Source organism: Natrix helvetica (genome assembly GCF_964273705.1).
Source record: "Natrix helvetica genome assembly, chromosome: 5".
NCBI lineage: Eukaryota > Metazoa > Chordata > Lepidosauria > Squamata > Natricidae > Natrix > Natrix helvetica.
The window spans coordinates 29866408-29874039 of NC_138551.1; positions in this window are offsets into that span (position 1 = coordinate 29866408).

Sequence of the window (7632 nt, forward strand, 5' to 3'; positions counted from 1 at the left end):
AAAAGGAAAGTATGAAACAAAGGAAACTGTTTCTGAGAGCAGATTAAGAGAAAATGATAAGAAATCAATCTGTGGGACATTAATGTGAATAAGGATCGAGCTTTTTAAAGGTAAACAGAACATCTACAAAGTGAATCAAATTGATCAGAGTTAAAATACGTAAATTGAGGTTTCTGTTATTAGTTAGTAATGAAATTTATTTTTGACCAGGATTGAATGAGGCAGATATAAGGATCTGTTTATAACTGGAAAGATTTTTCACTTTGTTTTTTAGAGAATATTGGATTACAAAATGATTTTTTTTATTAAGGTTAAAATAGGCGTGTTAAAATTTCTCATAGCTCTTAATAGACTTTTGCTGATTAAAATTGAATGATATATTTTTACTTGTTTAATAATAGATTAGATATTGGAAAAAGAGGGCCTTTAATTGAAGTACTAGAGAAGATGTTAAGTTACTGAAATTGTTTATACTTGCTAGAATGAGAGGGGAATCATCTTTTTTTCTTTTTTCAATCACTTTGCACTTTTTCTTTTCTTTTTTATATTTTCCTTAGTTTGTATTAGTTTTTTATCTTTGTGTTTGCAAACATCAATAAAATTATTGCAAAAATAATAAAATAATGTGTGAACTCCACTCATATATTCAGGTTTATGGTTCAATATAGGCAGTTGGGGTATTGATTAAATCACCATTATCCATAAATAGGCACATCGTACAAATACAGTATAACCAATGTGGTTTAGTAAAGAAATATTGGTGCATTTTGGCCAAAGATATAAACTCTCATTTTATCAGAGTACATCAATAGTACAATTGGGTTATAAAGCTGATGAAATTCTTATGATCATTCCTCAAGATTTCATGGTTTATTATAGCCCTGCAAATACCTCCCCCCCCCCCAATATTATCTGTACTCATATAAATGCAAAAAGAATGACTCTTTATAAAATTAGACTAATAAAAATGTTATGTCTCCCCAGCCTGGCAATATGGAAATAGCATTATGTCAAGGTGACCTTCTTTCAGCTGCTTAGTAATGCTTCTGTCACAACATTTTGAGGACTTTTCAGTGCTCAGATAAAAGCCGATCTGAGTTTTGTTATGGCTTCAGACTAAAAATGCCAGGAAGTCTAAGGGAATATCAAGATGAGAATTCTAGAAAGTTATTAGCTGAAATAAATGGAATTCAGAATAAAAACATTTTGGGGTTGGAAGGTCGCATGACAGCTGCAGAAAACATAAATGCTGGCTTTAAAGATGCAAATTCCATTTTTGTGGTTTTGGGAAGGATTATTCTGCTCAAAATATACATATTGTAGTATAGGGATTATTTGTTTATTTATTTACAGTTCCCTAGGATTCCTGCAGGATCATCTGTCATAATTCTTAATAAACTTCATTCAAAAATTTCTAAAGCCAGGGGTACTATCCAGGGTCCTGAACTTTTCCCTTTCCAATTGCAAAACATTTTTTTAGATTTTTTTTATCCCAAGTTTTTTTTTTCCTAAGTAATTCAAAGAGGTGAACATGTCTAACACTCCTTACTCCTCTTATTTTACTCACAACAACTCTGTGGGTGAGTTGGTCTGAGAGATTGACCCAAAGTTACCTTTCATGCCTAAAACAGGACTCAAATACACAATCTCCTGGTATCTATGTTGGTGTCTTAGCTACCAGTCCAAACTGGCTGTATTGTTCCCACTTTCCTGAACTATCACCACAAAACCATGGAAATGAAGCTATTGTATTAACATGAGGTAGAAAATCCATAATTCTGCCAAATTAGTAGATACTGGGCTTTTTAATGAGTGAATTAAAAGCTCATCTTTCTATTTTAATCATTCAAGTGCTGTCAACTCCGTGTGACTAAACAGTACAGAAAAATATGATCAATACTGTGATGAAGTTGTATTTTAGAGAATCTTGTCACACATTATTGTCCCATCTCATTAGGCTTATTACCAAATCAGAAGCACTATACTGATAGCAGAGCCTTAAAATAGCTGAGGGAAGTTCATTTTCTACCAAGGACTGATTTCCCAGAGGATAAATTGCTTTATAATGACATCACATGTTAAAAAGGTATAGGGCTGAAATAGGACCGAGAATAAGAAATAGTGGAAGTATCATTCTCTCCTTTTTTGAAATACATTTTCTTTTCCTCTTTTTTCTACTGCAAATCAAGATAAAATATGTTGTTTTAGCAAGAGACTAGAAGTGTTTCTTTCAAATAATTTTTACCAGGTGCCACAAAAAAATAGCTATCATATCACATGTAGTCATATAGCATGACTAGAGTTAATTGCAGCTATCTTCAAATCATATGTCCCTGAAATTACCATTGGTTTATCTGTGAGTGGCAGAAATCCCTAGGAAGTTAGCTGAGTTATTAATTTTCCTACAGTACTTCAAACAGTTGACACTGCAACTCTTCATGGAATTTGAAAAATCATGGCTTGTTTGCAGGCAAGCATTTCCTGGGAAGCAATGAACTAAGTCATTAGTTTGAACTTGCTCTGACTAGAGACAATTTTATTAGATTGTGTTGCCAAACCTTTACAACTGAAATTAAGTTTATTTTTGCACTCTTATAGAACATGTAGGCATGTTCTACAAAGAGGAAGTAATTAAGAAATGTAACTGATCAATAATAGTAAACAATACTATTTACCTATTGCTATATTGCTCAATATAAGTCTGAAAGGTGAGAAAAGTATTGACATTTCCACAGAAACGAAGGGGAGGGTGAAAACTCCACACATGGCCAGACAGAATCCAAGTGAACATTAAAGATTGGTAGCATTTTATGATGAAAATGCAGGTGTAGATTTTAGTAGAATAGAGATAGAGAATTTTGGCCCCTTCCTTGGACATCAATTGGCAAGTAAGAAAAGCAAAATCAATGGAGTAGATGAGAAAGAAGAAAGAGAAGCTAAAAAATGAAGACAGTGTGAGTAACTGGTTGCAATGCCACAGTAAAGAGCAAACAGAAATCTCTCTAGCAGGAAGCAGGAAAAGGAGTGTGAGTATAAAACCAAAATTTATACCAGAAGTGTAAACCACTTAATAAAAATAACAGATTATTTAAAGAAGTGTTTTTAAATCTGTAAGTATGTATTCAGTCTTTTTTATTGCATGTATTGAGATTGTGCAAGATACCGGATGGAAAGATTTGAAAAGTTGTCCCCTCCAAAATATCTATTATACAAAAAGAGCATTTTTGAGTGGTGTCCTACTGCTTCAAACTCCAAATTGAAATTTGTATCCAGCTGTCGTCTTTACCCTCGTTTGTACTGCTTTTCTATGTTTAAAAGAAGATATGGTATGCACAAAAGAGGTGATATGAAAAACAGCCTGTTTACTTACATGTAGCCTTAAACACAATGGGCCATGTACATCAGAACTTTCAATAATCATTGTTTTAATTAATAGTAAATATGCTTTACAATTAATGGTAATGTGCATGCATTAATGTGCATTACATTTTTTTTACCCTAGTTCTTTGTTTTCAGGAAGATTTTTTATATAATAAACTAGCATAAGCAGATGCAAGCATATTGCCCCTGAAGCTCAATCCTATATGTTATTAAAATTAATTATACCAAACAGCAGCACATTTAGATATATTTCAACTCTTAATCTGGGCCTGCGACACCAGGAGACTTACACCTTGCTGTCTTAAGGCTGATGTGGAAATGTATTTATACAATGCTAAATTTCCACTAGGAATGGGGGCAAAGAAAAATATATCCCGCCCCCCTGCCCCCTTACCTGTATTTGAGCTCTTCCGCACTTCCATGCACGTACACGGATCACACGGCGCCTGTGCGATGCTCCGCCGAGCAGCTGGAGCATCGCGGAGGCATCGCAGGAGCTAAGGACGCATGCACGCATGCTGTGTACATTCATGTGGTGGACGCAGGGCCCCGTTGCACTGGTTGCACCGGGATCCAGAACTCACCACTGATCTTATGCGTCCTATCAGCTGTTGTGCTCTGTATTGGAGAGAGTGGTAGTGATGTTCCAACTTCAAGGGTTGGCTGCACATCAAGTTGCTCTTCTTGAATATGGGATGTAATGTGTAGTAAATCTATCTCAAAGTGTTAGAGAATCTTCCTCTTCACTATGTTGAAGCATTGAGTAACTAGCTGTTTCTCAGTTAGTGGAAGATATAGGTTTTCTCTCCTCCATAGTTGCCTCATACATTTCATATATCCCCTCTCGTTAGGTCTGCTATTATAGTAGCCCTCCACCGATTTTGGATTCTCTTGTCCATGATAAACTTGTTTCATTTCATTTCACTAGCCCATTTATCATCAGATGCAAACCTGGTTAATCAGTGTGACATCCAATTATATAACTCTCCTATTTTGAGTAAGCTGATGAAGCATTAGCAAGGTCAGTTAAATCTGAACCCCAGTCTCCCAAGTTGAAAGTAGCCTTCTAACCATACCCTATTGAGCTGCATGTTATATATACATATACATATTATGTATATATATACAGGTGTGTATTCACTTCTTACCCATATGTGTCCGTGTGTGTGTCCATGTGTGTGTCCGTCTGTGTGTCCGTGTGTGTACTCCATTCTTACCCTTATCCTGTATCTTCCTCAATTTATGGTCTTTTATCAGGTTCTGTGCAGGATCTTAGCTATTCCTAATACTGCATTTTTCTGGACAGACAGCTCTGATTTTTGTCATTCCTGGGATCTGTTGGGGCCCCTCCCACTTAGGAGTGTTTCTACCACATTTAGGACTACGTTGTCCTTTTCTCTAGTTTCTCATACTCCTTCCTGATGTTGCTATCAGTTGCCACAGCTACATCTATCACCACTGCTGTTTTGGGGTACTTTATCTGGTTGATTGGCAGTAGCTATTTGTCTGTCTGGATCTGAATCAGGAAATGCCACAGGACTTTTGCCCTCCTATTTCCCACAATTTTCTGTGGAATCTCCCATCGAGACTTAGAACATCCTAGTCCATATTCTGTACATATCTTCCTACATATAATAACAGCTACTTGGTTGTGCCATTCTGTGTATATTGTTCCTGCCTCCCACTATATGCAGCAGTGGTGGGTTGAAGGCGGTACACCATGAGCCAGAGCCTGCCTGGAGCACCAGGTACCATTCTGATATGGTGCTCCAGAGGGCCCACCTGCCCGACCGACCTCCTTACCTGTCCTTTAAGCCTTTGGCGCTTCTGTGCATGGGCATGGCATGTACGGTGCCTGCGCAATGCTCCGCTGAGCAGCTGGAGTATCGCAGAGGCTTGTGGAGGCGTCACAGGCAGGTATGATGCATGCATGCACTGTGTGCATGTGTGCACATGCCGCACGCATCCATGTGGGCAATGCCAGGCCCGTTACAACCGCGCCGGTGGAATGGGATCCGGAACCCACCACTGATATGCAGATAAAAGCCAACATAGTGGAAGGGTGTAAGATATATGTATGTATATGTATATGTATATGTATGTGTATGTGTATGTGTATGTGTGTGTATGTATGTATGTATGTATGTATGTAGATAGATAGATAGATAGATAGATAGATAGATAGATAGATAGATAGATAGAGAGTTAATGGGAAGCAATAGTGGATATCAGGCACAACAGTGAGAGCAACAGTGGTCTGGGCAGCTCTACATTGGCATATCTTTTCATCCAATTTATGAAGAAAATTTGCAGTAAGTTTATAAGCAAAAATGAAATTTGGCTAGTAAGAGTAATTTCTCTCTCCCAAGTTGGACATTCCAAGTACTCCTGGATTTCTTTCCAAACAGACAGCAACAGCAAAACAGCTCACCAAGAATTATTTGCTCTCCAATTACTGCTCAGACTTGGGTTTGTAGCATGATTTAAAACAATTGTGATGTTTCATCTAGATCAGTGTTTCTCAACCTTGGCGACTTTAAGTCCTGTGGACTTCAACTCCCAGAATTCCCCAGGCTGGCAGATTCTGGGAGTTGAAGTCCACAGGACTTAAAGTCGCCAAGGTTGAGAAACATTGATCTAGATGTTCAGAGAAGGCTTATTATCACTTTATTTATTCTGAACTTATAGGCTTTTCTCGTGTAGTTTATTTCACTGCTCACCATAATAGTCCTGTCCTGTCCCATCCTGTCCTGCCCTATTCATAGAAACTCATTAATTTCATTAAATTAAAATAGCATTGTGGCATTGCAGTGCAAGCTCCACCCTTTGGGGCCATGTGTGTATTGTAACGGCATATGTTCCAAAGAGACAGCCATAAAGATGTTGATATCATTCTGACATCCCCTGCAGATACTGATTTTTATTTTATCCTTTCTGCACCAAAATATATTCCAGAAAACAAACAATGTCTTGTAGATAACCCAAAGGTAGAGACAAGTGCACACATTTCCAAGATATCTGATGTTTTGCCCATGCTGTTCCATTGGATAGAGTGGGCACACTCCAGATACCATTACTCATACAATGCCACCTGATGGGGCCCAGGAAGTAGGCATCTGTCCAGTGGAATAGCATCCCCAAAGAGTTCTGTATTGCCAAGATCATACCTTTAAAAAATCCTTTTGTTTTCCTTGGTTTCCTTGTGAAGTGGCTTCATGTGAATAAAGACTGCATTCGCGCCTAGAGCTTGAAAGTAATACCATTACCGTTTCCCCAAGCAAAGAGAAAGGTAATAAGAGTAAGTGTGCCTGGGGAGGTATTTGGCAAAATTCTGTCTGATAAGGTTGACGATGAAACAGAAGTTGTGGAGTTGAGTGCTGGCCTGCATTGCGCAGGAATCTGCACCCACATTTTTGGGTTAGGTTACTTCATCTGGTACCGGATCACCAAGCAAATGATTAAATCATGGTGGTATCAGATCCAGGCATATCATATTGTTTGAGAGTATATTTTACTCAGTGAAGATACAAAAAATGTTAACACTAAAAAAAAAAAAGATAGATAGAGGATCTGATGCAACTGCTGCTTTGTTGCCTTTTTAAAATAACAAACTAAATATGAAATATATTCACAGTTTCATAATTAAGCACCAGCTTCATATTAGTCACCAGTCACTTGTTTATCTATTTTTTCTATATGACTCATTTACTAGATAAATCTAAGAACTCAGATGTCACAATACATGTCTGTTCCTAGTTTTGGACTTTAAAATGTACAATAACATATTTCTATCATCATCACCAACACCGCCATCAATATAATCTTACAAATTATAATAGTATAGTATAGTATAGTATAGTATAGTATAGTATAGTATAGTATAGTATAGTATAGTATAGTAGGTTATATGCTAGCAGTTGGCTGCCAATAAGGGATATTCATAAAGACCACATTATCTTCAAGTTAAATTTCTCATTTCCCAACTGTGACATTATCTTATAAAGAGAACTTTGTGAAATACAGTTTTTACTGCTGGATGTTCATGTTAGGCACAATTTTGTTTCATTTTATTCTGCCAAGCATTCAGCTACCAGCAAACTGAATAAAGCATTAACCCTCACATATGCTGCCGCCTGTCCAGTGGTATGAAAGTAATCTATCAATCTTTTTCACTGGATTCAATTTCCCTGAAATGAGTATGTAATTGCAGCCTGTTTTTATATAAATCTGTGTCTGGCATTAAACATTTAT